We start from the raw sequence: 17739 nt of genomic DNA, 5'->3' as shown, positions 1-17739 counted from the left end.
CGATCACGTGTCAATCACACAACAGCACCGTATGCAGAACTGTGCCTCCAGGAAAGATAGGCGCCTGAAATGTAGGCCAGGGTTTTCCAAGCGTTCGCAGACGGGGGTGCGATGCCGGTTTGAGCATGGGGTGGATGGTGATAGAGCAGCGCTGGTAGCCTCGGGGGGGGGAGGAGGAGGAGGAAGTGGAACTAATCAAAGCGAGTTTCCCTTACTTCCTATGGGGAAACTTGCTTTGATATACGAGCAATTTGGTTTACGAGCATGCTTCTAGAACGAATTATGCTCGTAAACCAAGGTTCCACTGTATTGTTTATTATCCTTATTAGATAATTTCATCTCGCTTCAAGTGATGTATTTTCAACATGATAAAAATTATAGATGAATAAATTAAAAAAAAAAAAAAGAAGAAGCTACAAAGGAACTTTCCAAATGTAGCTATGAAGGCTCTGAGGCCTTTTCATCCCATATTTTCCACTTATTCTTTGATTTACTTTATCAGCCATCTGACTTTAGAAACATAGAAACATAGAAAAAGACGGCAGATAAGGGCCGCGGCCCATCTAGTCTGCCCACCCCAATGACCCTCCCCTATTTAACTCTGTGCAGAGATCCCACTGACGATCCCATTTCTTCTTAAAATCAGGCACGCTGCTTGCCTCGATCACCTGAAGTGGAAGTCTATTCCAGCGATCAACCACTCTTTTGGTGAAAAAGTATTTCCTGGTGTCGCCGTGCAACTTCCCCCCCCCCACCCTGATTTTCCATGGATGTCCTCTTGTTGCCGTCGGACCTTTGAAAAAGAAGATATCCTCTTCTACCTCGATACGGCCCGTGAGGTACTTGAACGTCTCGATCATATCTCCCCTCTCTCTGCGTTCCTCGAGTGAGTATAGCCGCAATTTATCCAGCCGTTCCTCGTACGGGAGATCCTTGAGTCCCGAGACCATCCGGGTGGCCATTCGCTGGACTGACTCAAGCCTCAGTACATCCTTGCGGTAATGAGGCCTCCAGAATTGCACGCAATATTCCAGATGGGGCCTCACCATGGATCTATACAACGGCATAATGACTTCAGGCTTACGGCTGACGAAACTCCTACGTATACATCCTATGATCTGCCTAGCCTTAGATGAAGCCCGCTCCACTTGATTGGCAGTCTTCATGTCTTCACTGATGATCACCCCTAAGTCCCGTTCTGCAACAGTCCTTGCTAGGATCTCGCTATTTAGGGTGTAAGTCTCGCATGGATTTTGACTGCCGAGGTGCATGACTTTGCATTTCTTGGCATTGAAACTCAGTTGCCAGGTCCTTGACCATTGCTCCAATAGGAGTAGGTCATGTTTCATATTGTTCGTTGTGCTTTTGCTTGTTATATTACATAGTTTGGCGTCATCGGCGAATAACGTTATTTTACCGCGAAGCCCCTCAGCTAAGTCCCTTATAAAGATATTGAAAAGGATCGGGCCTAAGACCGAGCCCTGTGGCACTCCACTGATCACTGCCGTCGTTACGGAGGGGGTGCCGTTCACCACCACCCTCTGAAGCCTACCACCAAGCCAGTCTCCAACCCATTTTGTCAAAGTGTCACCTAATCCTATAGAACTCATTTTGCACAACAACCTGCGGTGTGGGACACTTGAAGTCCAAGTATACAATGTCCAAGGACTCTCCAACATCGAGCTTCCCCGTCACCCAGTCAAAGAAGCTGATCAAGTTGGATTGGCAGGATTTCCCCTTGGTAAATCCATGTTGACGGGGATCCCGTAGATTCTCCTCATCCAGTATCTTATCTAATTGGTGTTTGATTAGGGTTTCCATTAGTTTGCTCACTATAGATGTGAGACTCACTGGTCTGTAGTTCTCAGCCTCTGTCCTGCAACCTTTTTTGTGGAGTGGAATGACGTTAGCCGTTTTGCAGTCCAACGGGACTCTACCTGTACTAAGGGAGAGATTGAAGAGTGCGGATAGTGGTTCCGCAAGGACGTCCCTTAACTCCCTGAGCACCCTGGGGTGTAGATTGTCTGGCCCCATTGCTTTGTAAACCTTGAGTCTAGACAGCTCACAGTAGACACTGCTTGTTGTAAACTTGAAATTACTAAATGGGTCTCCTGAGCCATCCTTTTTCTGCAGCTGAGGGCCGGAACCCGGCGCCTCACGGGTGAAGACTGAACAGAAGTATTCGTTTAACAATTCAGCTTTTTCTGAGTCTGCTTCTACATAGTTCCCGTCTGGTTTCCTAAGGTGTACTATCCCGCTTGTGCTGCGGTTTCTGTCGCTAATATACCTGAAGAAGGATTTATCGCCCTTCTTGATGTTCTTTGCTAAAGTTTCCTCCATTCGGAATTTGGCCTCTCTAACCGCTGTTTTGACAGCTCTTGCCCTAGCCAAATAGACTTCTCTAGAGTCCTGAGATCCTGCATGTTTGTAGGAGATGAACGCTTTTTTCTTCTCTGTTATGAGGTTCGAGATCTCCGCAGAGAACCATTGTGGCTTATTGTTCCTGCGCCATTTACTCGCTGATTTTATATAGCGATTGGTCGCCTCCTGAATGATAGCTTTCAGAGTCGACCACAATTCCTCTACGTTATCTGTTCCTGCTCGGTTTTGTAGTGCTTGATTGATGAAATCCCCCATACCCTCAAAGTTGGCGTTCTTGAAGCTAAGGACCCTGGTTAATGTGTTAGTTTTGGCGAAACCCTTCCTGAGTTTGAACCATATCATGTTGTGGTCACTGGAGGCCAACTTGTCGCCCACTGAGACCTCAGTGACACTTTCGCCATTGGTAAGCAATAGGTCCAGTATTGCCTGTTCCCTTGTTGGCTCCAATACCAGTTGCCTCAGTTTAGCTCCCTTCATAGAGTTCAATAGTCTCCTGCTGCTGCTGGATGCAGAGGAAAGTGTGTTCCAATCCACATCAGGCATATTGAAGTCTCCTAACAACACTGTATCCCCACGTAAGGTGATATTCTCTATGTCACCAATTAATTCTATATCTATGTCATCCTGTTGCCTTGGGGGTCTGTATATTATGCAAAGATACAGGCATTTGTCGTTCCCCCTGGCCAAATTTACCCAAAGGGATTCCCCTGTGTACCTGATATCTGTGATTTTGGTGACTTTGATATCATCCTTAGTGTATATTGCTACCCCTCCTCCCATTCTGCCCTTCCTGTCTTGGCGAAGAAGGTTGTATCCTGGTATCACCATGTCCCACCCGTGGGAGTCGGTGAGCCAGGTCTCAGTTATCGCTACCACATCCAGGTCAGCGTTTCTCATTTCAGTCTCAAGTTCCAGGATCTTGTTGCCCAAACTATGGGCGTTGACGTACATAGCCCTCCATGTAGTATGTTTGCTAAGCCTCCCTGGGGCTGTTGCTGCTTGAGCTGCATGGACCTTTTCAGTACTACTTGTAGCTTGTGTACCTTCCCTAGGCCCAGTATTGCAATGTGTACCTATCCTAGGTTTGAAAGTGTTTGTACCCTGTGGTGGAATACCTGTTTGAGCTACCTTAACTCTTTCAGTACAGCTTGCAATGTGTGTACCCTCCCTAGACCCAGAATTACAATGTAAACCTATCTTAGACTTAGAAATGTGTTTACTCGTCCCAGTCCCAGACCCAGAATTGTGGTGTTTGCTTACCCCGGTCCCAAAAAAGTATTGATGGCATAGCTCGACAGATGGGTTGTTTGTGCTTGTGCCCTCCCCCAACATACCTAGTTTAAAGCCTTGTGAAGTAGGCGTGCCAGTCGGTGTCCAAGGACGTTCTTCTCTCTTCTAGTCAGGTGTAGCCCATCTGGTCCCTGTAGTCCTAGTAGTGTCTCTCCATGTTGTAGGAACCCGAAGTTCATCTCCTTGCACCAATCTCGCAGCCAGTCGTTAGTCCTCTGTATGCGATCCTCCCTGGCTCTGCCCTTGCCCCTTACAGGGAGGATCGAGGAGAAGACCACCTGTGTATCCATCCTCCTCAGCTTCTCACCCAGGGCTCTGAAGTCTGCCGGTATGCTATCCTGGGTGCTCCTGGCAGTGTCGTTTGTTCCGACGTGGATGAGGATCATGGGGAAGTGGTCCTGAGGCTTGATGAGTCTATCCAGGCAAGCGGTTACATCCCGAATCCTGGCCCCTGGCAAACAGCAAACCTCTCTTGATTGCAAGTCTGGTCTGCAGATTGGTCCCTTTAAAGATATTGTATTGATTTTAAGAACATAAGAATAGCTTTACTGGGTCAGACCAAAGGTCTATCAAGCCCAGTAGCCAGTTCTCACAGTGGCCAGTCCAGGTCCCTAGTACCTGGCCAAAACCCAAGGAGTAGCAACATTCCATGCTACTGATCCAGTGGCTTCCCCCATGTCTTTCTCAATAACAGACTATGGACTTTTCCTCCAGGAAACTGTCCAAACCCTTCTCAAAACCAGTTACGCTATCTGCTCTTACCACAACCTCTGGCAATGCGTTCCAGAGCTCAACTATTCTCTGAGTGAAAAAATATTTCCTTCTATTGGCTTTAAAAGTATTTCCCTGTAACTTCATCAAGTGAAGTTACAAGGAAATACTTTTGACACCAGCCCTTCAGTTTTATGTATTTTGTTATGTATGTATTTATAAATGTTAATTGTACACCATTGTGACACTATTGTAAACTGTGCTATATCAATCAAATAAATCCAATCCAACCCTATATCCAGGATCCATTATAAAATATTAGTATAGCCTAGTATTGCATGCCTAATATTTACGCACCCACAGTTGCGCCAGCCATAGACCTGGCGCAACTGTGAGCACCTAAATAAAGCAGGGACATGCTTATGTATGTTATTGTGTTCTGTAAGTTACACGAGAACCTGGGAGCTTTGTCCAGTCTCAGTCATTCTCTGGCCATGTACAGTATGCATCCCCTTGTATTTATGATTTGTGTGAATTTTGTGCGCTACTACAGACTAGCACTTAGGTGCCTTACTGGCATTTTCACTGATCAGTGTAGACTTGCACACTGGCCCGAGGATAAGTGTGTGTGGTGGTAAGGGTGGATCCAAGATGGCCGCGGTCGTGGTGTACTGAACAACCGCCCGCAAAGCCTTACCTTCGGGAAACTTTTCTTCTGGCATTTCACGCTGCAGGAACTTGACCATGCCAAAAAGGAGGGGAAAGGGAGCCTCTTCGGCCTCGCGGTGTCCCGGATTAGCCTCCTCTGGCAATATCGAGGAGTTGCTTCGACGGATGCAGGGCGTCATTGGAGCGTCGGTATCGCCCCTGGCTGAGACGCTTCCTGGCAACGGACTCGAGGCGTCTCTTCGGGCTCATGAGATCTCGCTGAGCCCCGACGTGAGAATCCCTCCTCCCAACCCTCGAGCCGCCAGTTCCCCGGGAGTGGGGAGGCAGCCGGAAGTCGGCGTGAGCTCCCTCCCAGAGGCTGCAGGGAACAGCGAGACGAACATTGGCTCAGGCTCACACGGATTGCAGCAGAGCCTGAGTGTATATGAGGATAAAACAACGCTGGGGTCAACCCCGACACAGGAGGAACAGAGAGGAGAGGATCCTTTAGCTGGTGAGCCTAATTTACCACTATTAAACTTGCAGACTTTTAATCTGGTAAAGCCCCAAGAAGTCACACTGGAGGCTTTGTGGGATTTGATTGCCAATTTGACTAGAACAGTAAATAGTAATCATCTTCAAATAGAGGGGAAAATAAAAACTCAAGAGAAAGAAGTTCTTCAGATAAAACAAGACTTGGGAGAATCAAAACTAGATATCCAGTGTATTAAAGATCAACTTAAATCTTCTAAGTTGCTTCAGGACACCTTAATTAAGGATAATATAAATCTAAGAAGGAAGATAGAGACATTTGAAAACTTCTCTAGGAATAATAATTTAAGATTGATTAATTTTCCACGAATTTCAACAGTGACTCCAAGAGAAATGTTAAAAAGGTATTTGCTGGAGATATTGGAAGTATCGGAAGATTCATTATCTCCTTTCACCCAGGTCTATTATTTGCCTAATAAAAATCAGGATCCTCAAGAAAAAACTCAGGGACCAATTGATGTATCTGCTTTACTTGAACTATCTGATAAAGAAGTTGCAATACCTGCTACATTGATTGTGACCTTGGCTATTACGTTAGATAAGAATTGGCTTTTGAGACTATTCTTCAAAAATAAAGAGAAAAAGTTTCTTGATTTAAAAATACAGATGTTCCCAGATTTGGCAAGAGATACACAAAGACGAAGAAAGGAGTTTTTACTATTAAAACCTGGAGTTTTGGCTCTTGGGGGAACTTTCTATCTTCGCCATCCCTGCAAGTGTATAGTTCAATATAATTCTCAGAAATATGTTTTCTTTGAACCAAACCAGTTGACGGCCCTTCTCTCCTTGTCCCGCCTGGAAAAGGGGAAAGAATGAGGGCTTCAAGATATAAGACGCCTTAACTTCAGTTAACCACGTACCAGTTATCTTTAATGCATAGTTCTTTGTTAATACCGTTTAATTTACATCATGGATCATAATGGTGGACTTGAGAGATTATACAAAAAAATTTGTTTTCTATGTAAATTTATGAGGTTTTCTCTTTGTTCTTTTGTTGTAATCACTTTCTGTACAAGATTTATCTTGATTTGTTAATTTGAAAATTATAAATAAATAATAATAATTTTAAAAAAAAGTGTGTGGTGGTGGGGGGGTTGCAGCCGGTACATCGCTCCAGGGCCTATAAAGCTCAAGGGGCCCAATGAAGCCTAAGAAACATCATGAAAACCGAAATGTGTCGTCGCCTCAAGAAGGAGACGTCCTTACAAACTAAGACAAAGAACGGTGCGAGAACTTTCACATACAACATCACAAAGCGTTGAGTGAGCGCGAAGCAATAGAAGGCTGGGACAATGATAAAATAGTTTTGAGTGACATAATACAGTGCATTCGAGATTCAACGAACAAAAACTTGTGAAAGTGATTATCAACGAGTATTCTCACGTGTTCATTCCTAGCTTCAAATTTATTGCTCAGATTACTCCTCCTTGCTTTTCCACCGAAGAAAACGGAACACGAGCCACGCTGATTCCTCATGGACTGCAAAGAAGACTTTACAGGACAGCGAAGGAAGAAATAATTCCACAGGTAAAGTTCCCTGTAATTGCTGTAATTGTAGCATAAAGGACCCATTGACATCGTGTACCTTTTTGTCTACGTTATTGAGAGATTCAAAACTATAAATGGCTTGACGGTTAATGGAAAGACAATAGCAATATTGGAGGCGCCTATGGGAGCCTAGGGAGGTGCGTAAGCCCGCCTAAACTCACCTAAGGCTAGGGGTGTGTGTGGCTTGGCCTGGAAATAGCCTTAGGTGGACCTAGGCAGCCATACACGTCTCCCTAGGCCCGCGGTAGACACATACAATGTAAGCCAGCAAAATACTGGCCTACATTGTAAGCAGACGTGGCCGCTGAGCTTATCGTGGCAAGGGATCTCCCTGCTGCGATAAGTTTAGCGGCTGCAGCTGTGGCCACCCGTGTCCCCACCCCCATCCCATACATCGCCAGCAGGAGGGATGCCCAGTCCCTCTTGCCCAGCACCCGCAAACCCTCCCCTGAACGTCGCACGGCAGGAGGGATGCCCAATCCCTCCTGCTGGAACCATCCACCCCCGTACATCGCCGCCTTGGTCTGCTGCGCCTAAAATGAGAGAAGAGACCACAAAGTATCAGTCCTTTTACATAAGTTTAAGTTAGAAGATATATAGTTGTTATTGTAAGAGGATAAATGTACTAATACTTATCTGATGTTGTACTTGTCCTTAGTTCAATAAACTGGATCCGGTGAGAGTAGATGAAAAGAACATTTTTAGAATTTACTGTTTCCTTGCTGGTTATTAGTGGTAATTTACTGCAAAATAATAAAAATAAATCTTTACCTGTATAGAAAAAATAGCTTGCTGTTTTCCCTGTTACTTTCCTTATTTTTATGTGACACATCCTCCAGAAGAACATAAGAATTGCCGCTGCTGGGTGAGACCAGTGGTCCATTGTGCCCAGCAGTCCGCTCCTATGGTAGCCCTTAGGCCAAAGACCAGTGCCCTAACTGAGACTAGCCTTAACTGCATACATTCTGGTTCAGCAGGAACTTGTCTAACTTTGTCTTGAATCCCTGGAGAGTGATTTCCCCTATGACAGCCCCCGATAGAGCGTTTCAGTTTTCTACCACTCTCTGGCTGAAGAAGAACTTCCTTATGTTTGTACAGAATCTATTCCCTTTTAACTTTAGAGAGTGCCCTCTCATTCTCTCTACCTTGGAGAGGGTAAACAACCTGTCTTTATCTACTAAGTCTATTCCCTTCATTATCTTGAATGTTTCGATCATGTCCCCTCTCATTCTCCTCTTGTCAAGGGAGAAGAGACCCAGTTTCTCTAATCTCTCACTGTATGGCAACTCCTCAAGTCCCGTAACCCATTTTAGTTGCTCTTCTTTGGACCCTTACGAGTAATACTGTGTGTCCTTCTTCATGTACGGCGACCTGTGCTGGATGCAGTATCCTAGGGTGGGAGGCATACCATGGCCCGGTACAGTGGCATGATAACCTTCTCCGATCTGTTCGTGATCCCCTTCTTAATCATTCCTAGCATTCTGTTCGCCCTTTTCGCAGCCGCCACGCATTACGCAGAGGGCTTCATTGACTTGTCAACCAGTCCTTCCAAGTCTTTTTCCTGGGGGTCTCTCTGAGTACTGCACCAGACATCCTGTATTTGTTACCAACATGCATCACCTTACACTTATCCACGTTAAACCTCATTTGTCATGTCACGGCCCATTTCTCGAGTGTGTTTATGTCACATTGCAGGTCTTAGCAAACCTTCTGTGTCTTCACTACCCTGAATAACTTCGTATCATCTATAAATTTAATCACTTCGCTCGTCGTACCAATTTCCAAGTTATTTATAAATATGTTGAAGAGCACGGGTCCAAGCACCGAACCCTGCAGCACTCCACTCATGACACTTTTCCAGTCCGAGTATTGTCCATTTACCCCCGCTCTCCGTTTCCTATCCGTCAACCAGTTTGTAATCCACATGAGTATTTCACCTTTGATTCCATGGCTCGCAATTTTTTGAAGTACTAGTTTATGCGGGGCCTTGTCGAACGCCTTCTGCAAATCCAGATATACAATGTTGACCGGGTCGCCCTTGTCTATCTGCCTGTTTACTCCCTCGAAGAAGTTCATCAAGCAAGATCTTCCCTTTCTGAAGCTGTGCTGGCTGGTCCTCATCACAAGGAAGTGTTGCCTGAAGTATTGGCCAATCAAACAACTACATAACTGAGGTAAAGGTAGGGTGGGACTCACTATGGGGGGTGGAGGTCATAATATTGTGATAAAATTGCTCAGGGCATCCACATATGTAGCAGGCTCACAGAATGTACGTAAAAGTCAAAATACTTTCATTTATGTACATGCAAGGAGAACGATCAGTCCTGCTTCCTTAGAGGATTAGCACTTTCTGTTCAAGTCTTTCAAACACAGTCCTAATTCCAGCAGACCTCCCCTGGCTTGGTTGCACTCTTCAACATATGCTTGAAAATCAAAAGAAAACAATTACTTCTCCCAGTATGATGATGCATGGAAAAAATAATTGACTGATGTACTTCTAAGTGAAGCAGGAATTGGTTACATTTATTTGCCAGACTCTTGCTACTGCTGCACACACTTCATTATCACAACCATAAATCCGATAGTCAAGGGTTAATTAACCTAACCTGGCAGTCTTCAGTTATCTTACCTTGGAGGTGTAGAATTAAAAACTTCTTATCACACAAGAATGCAGGATCTGAGCTAGGACCACTCAATGGCATAGTAAGGGTGAGTGGAGACTGGGGCAGAAGCACCACACCCCTTCCTTCTTCCCTGACCCCCCTCCCCCTCCCCCACTGCACGAATGCCACCTTCCCTTTCCCTGTACTTTTTTAACTTCTCTCGTGTGAGCAGTATGCCCATGGTGTCGGCTTGCCCTTTGATGTCACTTCTAGGCGCTGGTCTCAGAAGTGACATCAAAAAGTGTGTCAGTGCTGACATGGACAGCAACATCACACTGGGGAAGTAAAAAAGGTACGGTGGAAGGCAAGAGGAAGGGCTCTGGGTTTCTGGCCCAGAAATATCTAAGAAAAAGGACCATTTAAACTAAATTAATTTATGGAGCATGTATGGTTGGGCAGACTAGATGGACCTTTATCTACCGTCATTTACTATGTTACTATGCGCACGCAGTAAAGAGAGGAGCGGGGGTGGAGGGATGGAGAGGAGGAGGGATGCCACATCCTTAGGAAGACCGTGTCCAAGGCAGACCGCCCTCCCTGCACCCTCACTACTATACTACTGCGGCCACTCCTTTTCCCTGGAACTTCCCTCGGGTTAGGGTTACCAGACATCCGGGAAAACCCGGGCATGTCCTCTGTTTAGAGGATTATCTGGGTTCCCGGATGCACTTTCTAAAACCCAGCAGTTCGTCCAGGTTGTGGAAAGCTTTGAGCTCCGGTCCTGTCTGGAGGGCTTTCAAGAAGCATGCGTGCATCCGCGCATGCTGGAGGCCCTCCAGATGTGGCCTGGAGGTCAGCAAAAATGAGACCTGGATTTTGGGGGGTGGGGCTGGAGGCAGAACAGGGCAGGTTGGATGCAGAACAAGGCAGGGTTGGAGGTGGAGCGGGGCGGGGCCATGCGTCAGGGTTTTCCTGTCCTCAATTATGGTAACCCTACCTCAGGAACTGCAGCCAAGTTGGAACTTCTTGGCGAGATCATTGCTCAGGCTCCTCCCTGAGAACTCTTCCTTCAGGGTCTCTCTTTTCCACTAGGCTCCAGGACATTTAACCATCTCCTGGCCTGAGCCCCACCCCTTTGACTTAGCCTATGACATGGCAGATTAGTGCCACCTGCCAGATTTTAAGGGTAAATGGGATGCCCTTGAGGGATCCTTAAGAGGGTGGAGTTAAGGATGAGTCATTAGGAGAGGGATTTCCAGGAGAGCAGACTCAGGGGGGTGGATCTGTGAAGTGGGCAGACTTGATGGGCTATGGCCCTTATCTGCCGTCATTTTTCTATGTTTCTATAAGGTGGCCTAATTGGAACCTCAGTGAGCGAGTGTTCTTAGGGACACTGCAGCCACAATACTCACTCCTCACAATCATATTGACTATTTCAATGTATGTATTTATATGCTTGAAAATCAAAAGAAAACTATTACTTCTCCCAGTATGATGATGCATGGAAAAAATAATTGACTGATGTACTTCTAAGTGAAGCAGGAATTGGTTACATTTATTTGCCAGACTCTTGCTACTACTGCACGCACATAACTTTAAAATTAAACACAACATTTTCTTCTAATCCTTTAATTTGTACCATCTTTACTAGTTGATTAATGAGTATGGGCTCTTAGATGAATAGGGCTTATCAGGGGAGGTAGAGAGAGGAGTCATCCTCACAGATTCCCTTGCTTCTTAGAAAATTTAGAACATGATGGCAGATAAGAATAATAAAACCCATCTTACAGTATATGCATAATTTAGTTCTTTTTGCTATCTTGGAATAGCTTTCTATGACAGTTCTATCAGCAAGATTCACAGCTAGAGCACATGCAATAAATAGCCTGGTTTCCAACACTAAGAAGCAATAATACTCACTCTAGAGTCAAACACTGCCTGGTTTACACAAGCTAGAGGAAATCCTTTGATTTTACTGGGTTTCACAGGTTTGAATAGGTTCCTGTGCTTTAGCTTCAAGAATATCTCCAGCTCACAGGAGCACACCATATGTTTTATCTGTACAATCCCGCCCATATTGTCTGTGTAGAGCACCATTGTTAAAATAGACTCCAGAAAATCCACCGTTTATTCCTGAGATATGCAACATGACATCTGTTTTTATTCTTTTGGGATCTTGCTAGGTACTTGGAACTAGAATGGCCCCTGTTGGAAACAAGATAAAGGGCTTCATGGACCTTTGGTCTGTCCCAGAAAGGCAATGATTAAGTTCTTGTGGAAAGTCCACCTCTACATTTTAAATGTGTGCTTAACCTCAGCTTTGCTATTTATTTATTTCAGTATTTATAGCCTAAGTAGTTTCCTTTCAGGTACTCAAGCATTTTTCCCTATCTGTCCTGGGGGGCTCACACTCTAACTAATGTACCTGGAGCAATGGGGGATTAGGTGACTTGCCCAGAGTCACAAGAAGCAGTGTGGGATTTGAACCCACAACCTCAGGGTGCTGAGGCTGTAGCTCTGCTTACACAATCCTCTCCATGTATTGTACCCCCGATGCCTTTATCGGGCAAGCGTGACCTACTTGGACCTTATTGTTTCTTGACCTTTAATAAATCTAAATATTTTTTTTATTTAATTTATAATATTTCCTTTTTGCTCCTATACCTGTTTAATTAAACTAAACAAGCTATATTATTTAAAGGCAGCTGGGTCTTCACCCATAGATTTGGGATCTCATAAGCCTCCTTATCAACTGAATTAAATATTGGTGGTTTTATCAAAGAATGTGTTTTTTACGCAATATACTGTAGATTTATTAATTATAGAAGCCAATAATTCTGCTGCTGCAGTCAGCAAGAAGTTTCAAGCATCCCTGTGCTGGATTGATCTTACTGCTGTTTACATTTTATGACTTTAATAGGGTGCAAAATTGTATTGCAATCCTATATTCCAAATTTAATTTAATCCATTAAACCATTTTTCTGTGGTACCAGTGTAAAGGAAATATATAGTTGACAGAGTTTAATATGGGAGGCGGTACTTGCTGAAACATCAAATTAATGGTATGACCACCTGCAGAGGTAGGAAAATGTGCAACCTGTGAGAAACCAATTATAGACACAGCAGATAGCAATTTATCAACCCAGTGATGGCTGACCTTATCTGCCTCTATCACCCCAAATCAACAGACTTTAATTTTCTAACTGTACAGCAATAAACATATCTGCACGTTCTAAGGCACTGGTGCCAGAAGCCTCAAGAGCCTAACAGACCAAATTTAAACTCAAGATTCAAAAGATCATCCAGGCCTGTAACAAAATAATAATAACAGTTTATATACTGCAATACCGTGAAGTTCTATGCGGTTTACAAAAGATTAAAAGAAGGTACAAAATGATTGAGCATAAGAGAGGTGAACGAGAGAGGGTAAAAGGTCTAGAAAACCGATATTGAGGAGAGGGAGATGTACAGGTCAGTTGTCTAGATACAACAGGAACAGGTATGTTTTTAGGCGCTTCCTGAATTCCATGTAAGTAGTGGGCGAGAGCAATTGTTCTAGGTCTTTAAACCATAATGCTGCTTGGTGTGAGAGAAGATGTTCGTGGTGTTTTTTAAATTTACAACCTCTAACTGGGGGGGGGGGGGAAACGAAGTTCGAATGTGAGCTTCTCTTGTATCTGTTGGTGGAGAAGGGAAAAAGGTCCGTTAAGTATCTGGGGGCTAGTCCATACAGTACTTTAAAGCAGAAGCAGGCGAACTTAAACTTTACGCGTGCTTCCATCGGTAGCCAGTGCAACTGCCGGTAGTAAGGTGTCACATGATCGAATTTCTTCAACCCAAAGATAAGTCTGACCGCTGCACTTTGCATTAGTTGTAAAAGTGGCATATTCTTTTGGGAGATAGCTAAGTAGGCGATGTTGCAGTAGTCAAGTTGACTTAGTATGAGGGATTGCACCAGGATTCTGAATGCTGACGTATCAAAATATGATTTAACGGATCTAAGTTTCCAGAGAGTGAAAAAACCCTTTCTGATTAAGGAATCCACCTGGTCTTTCATGGTTAGGCATTGATCCAGAGTTATACCCAAAAGCAGCAAAGTCACAGTAATGAAAATGGAATTAATCATCATTATAATCCCTCTCAATCTTCTCCCATGTCTACTGATTAAAAAAATACCCCAAAGTATCCAAGTTTAAACACCGTGACTATGTCTTAGACAAACTACCTAACAAACAAACCCTCCCTTTTACTAAACTGCGATAGTGGTTATTAGCGCAGGGAGCTGTGCTGAATGCTCTGCGCTGCTCCCTACGCTCATAGAGTTCCTATTAGTATCAGGAGCAACACGGAGCATTCAGGGGCCCTTTTACTAAGGCGCGTTAAATGCTAAGGCGCCCATAGAATATAATGGCGCCTTAGCATTTAGCACGCGCTAATCTTTAGCGTGTGCTAAATTGTTTAGTGTGCGCTAAATCAGTTAGCGTGCCTTAGTAAAAGGACCCCTCAGTGCGGCTCCCTGCATTAATAACCGCTATCACGGGAAAGGAAAGCGTAACTGGCCACAGGAAGGAGTAGAGGAAGCTCGTTTTTCAGCAGAATGCCTCCTTCAGGGATCTGCATAGATCATAGATGTAAACATATTTGTTTATTTTGCATAGCATTCAAGTAAAGCAAAAATCAAATTCACACAATTAAATTTAAGAATTCAAAAAGTTTGCTGTAAAAGATTTGCTACAAAATGAGAGTGAACCAGGGTTAAACTTCTTAATCAAACTTTGAGCCTCAAAGCTCTAGGAATAGACTTCACACCGTCTAATTCTCTAAATGAAACCCTTTTATTCTCATTGGTTCATTTGGAAAGTGGGAAAAACAGAACCGTGAAAAATTCCATTTAAAATCAGAGAAAAGACTTTTCTTCAAAAACCCAGACTTATACAAAAAAAAATCAGGCACAGTCTTAAAATAATAGCAAAAAAAACTAAAGATAGGGCTCCTTTTACAAAAGCGCGCTAGGGCCTTAACACGCGGAATAGCGCACGGTAAAATTGCCCCGTGCGCTAGTCGCTACCGCCTCCTTTTGAGCAGGCGGTAGATAATCCGGTGCGTGCGTAAAAAAACGCTAGCGCGCCTTTGTAAAAGGAGCCCATAGTTTCTCTTACAGATCTTGGAACTAAGAAAGCACTCAATCCAAACACTTCAACAAAATCAAAAATACTTTAGCTTGCAAATCTTGTCTTCAAATAGTCTCTGCAAAACTTAATCCTGAGAAAAGGAATGTGAATTGTATACTGCCTTTTTGTAGTTTTACAACCACACTCAAAGTGGTTTATATACAGGTACTTTGAATATTTTGCCTATCTGTCCCAGTGGGCTCACAATCCATCTGATATACCGGGGGTAGTGGATGGTTAAGTGACTTGCCAGGGTCACAGGGAACAGTGTAGGGTTTGAACCCACAACCTTAGGCTGTTGAAGCTGTAGCTCTAGCCACTGCACCACATTCTCCACAAGAGGCACTGGTCAAGTTTTTTCTGGGACTCTTCCTGACAGTTAGTTCATTTACAATTTTGTGACCTCATGGATTATTCTCTGGATTAAGTTTTGCAGAGACTATTTGAAGGCAAGATTTGCAAACTACTAATAGCACCTAGGTCAATTTAGGGGCCGTTTGTAGAATCGCACCCAGCGGTGTCTAAATTGACTTAGGCGCTAGCAAGCATGAACAACTTAGGGCTCCTTTTACTAAGCTGCAATAGCGTTTTTAGCACACGCAGGATTTTAGCGCGCGCTAATCCCGCTCTACGCAGCTAGAACTAATACCAGCTTAATAAAAGGAGCCCTTAGGTGCCGGTATATTAAACCTAAAATACCAGCAATTAATTCAACCCACGCCCAGACTCCACCTCAAATCCGCCGCTAACCATGCCTGCATGCCAGCATCTGCCTTGCTATAGACGCCTACATCGGAGTTGTAGGCACCTACCGGCTAATTCATTTTAAAATCATTTTTTAATTGTTTTTGAATGGTGCTTTCAATTATCAGTGCCAATTAAGCCAATAATCTAAAATTACACACACTCCTCCCCTTTTACTAAGCTGCGGTAGAGGTTTCTACCCCAGCCTGGAGCACTAAATGCTCCAACATTGCTCTGACGCTCTTAGAATTCATAGGAGTGTCAGAGCAGCATTGGAGCATTTAGTATAATAATAATAATAATAATAATAATAACTTTATTTTTCTATACCGCCACAGTCGGACGACTTCTAGGCGGTTTACATAGTAAGAAGGCTGGACATTCAGCGAATATTAAAGGTTTTAAAACAATACAAAACAAAACAATAGATCCACATACAATACGATACTATACAATACCGTGAGTCTGAATAACAATACTATACATTAAGTCTAAATACAATACTATACATTAAGTCTAAATACAATATCGTACAAAGAGTCTATATGCAATACAATAGTTTAGAGGCGAAAGTTACGTATTAGTTGATTGGAGATCTAAGGGTAATGAGTGTCTGAGGGATTTAGAACAACCAAGAGTTGGAGTTCTGGGTTCGAGGAGATCAAGGTATGAGGGGTTTGTAGAGAGAGAGAAAATGCGTTTAATGGGGAGAGGAGACCTGGTGGCGTTGGGGGCCGTTTTAGTCAATGTATTTTGCGAAGAGGGCAGTTTTGATTGTTTTGCGGAATGCATTATAAGTTACATTGGGTTCGATTATGTGGTTTTTCAGCCAGATTTGCTGTCTGTTCGCTTGGAACTTAAAGGTTCTATCCAGGAAGGCTTTGTATCTGCAGCCTGTAATCTTTGGGTATGCAAAGATGTTTTTGTTCCTGGTCGTTCTTGTGGGGTTATGTAGGGTGAAGTGTGTTTGTAGATATGAAGGTGCTATTCCCCAGGCTTGTTTAAAACAGGTGCAAGCAAATTTGAATATAATTCGCGCTTCTATTGGAAGCCAATGCAGTTTTTTATAGTAGGGGCTGATGTGGTCGTTTTTTCTTAGTCCGAAAATTAGGCGGACGGCGGTGTTTTGTATGAGTCTTAGTTTTTTGATTGTTTTTTGTGGGATGCCCAGATATATGATGTTGCAATAATCAAGAAGGGATAGGGTCAGTGCTTGTACCAGCAACCTGAATGATGTAGGGTCAAAGTATTTTTTTATGGTTCTTAGTTTCCATAACGTGTAAAAGCATTTTTTGACTAGTGAGTTTGTGTGGTCAGTCATAGTTAGATGAGTGTCTAGCGTGATACCTAGTATTTTTATGTTTTTGGAAATTGGGTATTCGTGGTTGTTTATTTTTATCGATGTATTCGTAATTTTGTCATTAGGACTAGCCAGAAAGACTTTTGTTTTCTCTGCGTTTAGTTTTAGTTTGAAGTTGTTGGTCCATTTATTGATTTCGGTCATTGTGTATGAGAGGTTATCTACAATTTCTTTTGTGATGTCGTTTAAGGGTATAAGGATGGATATGTCGTCGGCGTAAATGTAGTGTATTAAATTTAATTTTTGTAGTAGGTGGCCTAAGGAGGCGATATAGATATTGAAAAGTGTGGGCGATAGGGGGGAACCTTGGGGCACGCCTGATGGGTTTTTCCATGGTTTGGAGTAGTTTCCATTGCCAATTACTCTGTAGGATCTGTTTGTTAGGAATTCTTGGAACCATTTCTTTGCCTTTCCTGATATTCCCATTGCTTCAAGGCACAGTAGCATGATTTCATGGTCTACCAAATCGAACGCACTGCTGAGATCTAATTGTAGGATCAGTGCGCTTTTGCCTTTACTGAAGAAATCATAGAGGTGGTTCAGTAAGGAGGCTAGGACAGTTTCAGTGTTGTATCCTTTCCTGAATCCTGATTGGTGTTCGCTAAGGAGGTTAAATTTGTCCAGGTAGTTGACTAATTGAAGGTTGACCAGTCCTTCCTGTATCTTTGTGAAGAGGGGAATGCTTGCTATGGGTCTGAAATTGGTTGTCAATGCTGCGGAGGCTTTCTGG

Source organism: Geotrypetes seraphini, chromosome 2, assembly GCF_902459505.1.
Source record: "Geotrypetes seraphini chromosome 2, aGeoSer1.1, whole genome shotgun sequence".
Classification (NCBI taxonomy): Eukaryota; Metazoa; Chordata; class Amphibia; order Gymnophiona; family Dermophiidae; genus Geotrypetes; species Geotrypetes seraphini.
This window is presented reverse-complemented; position numbering follows the sequence as displayed.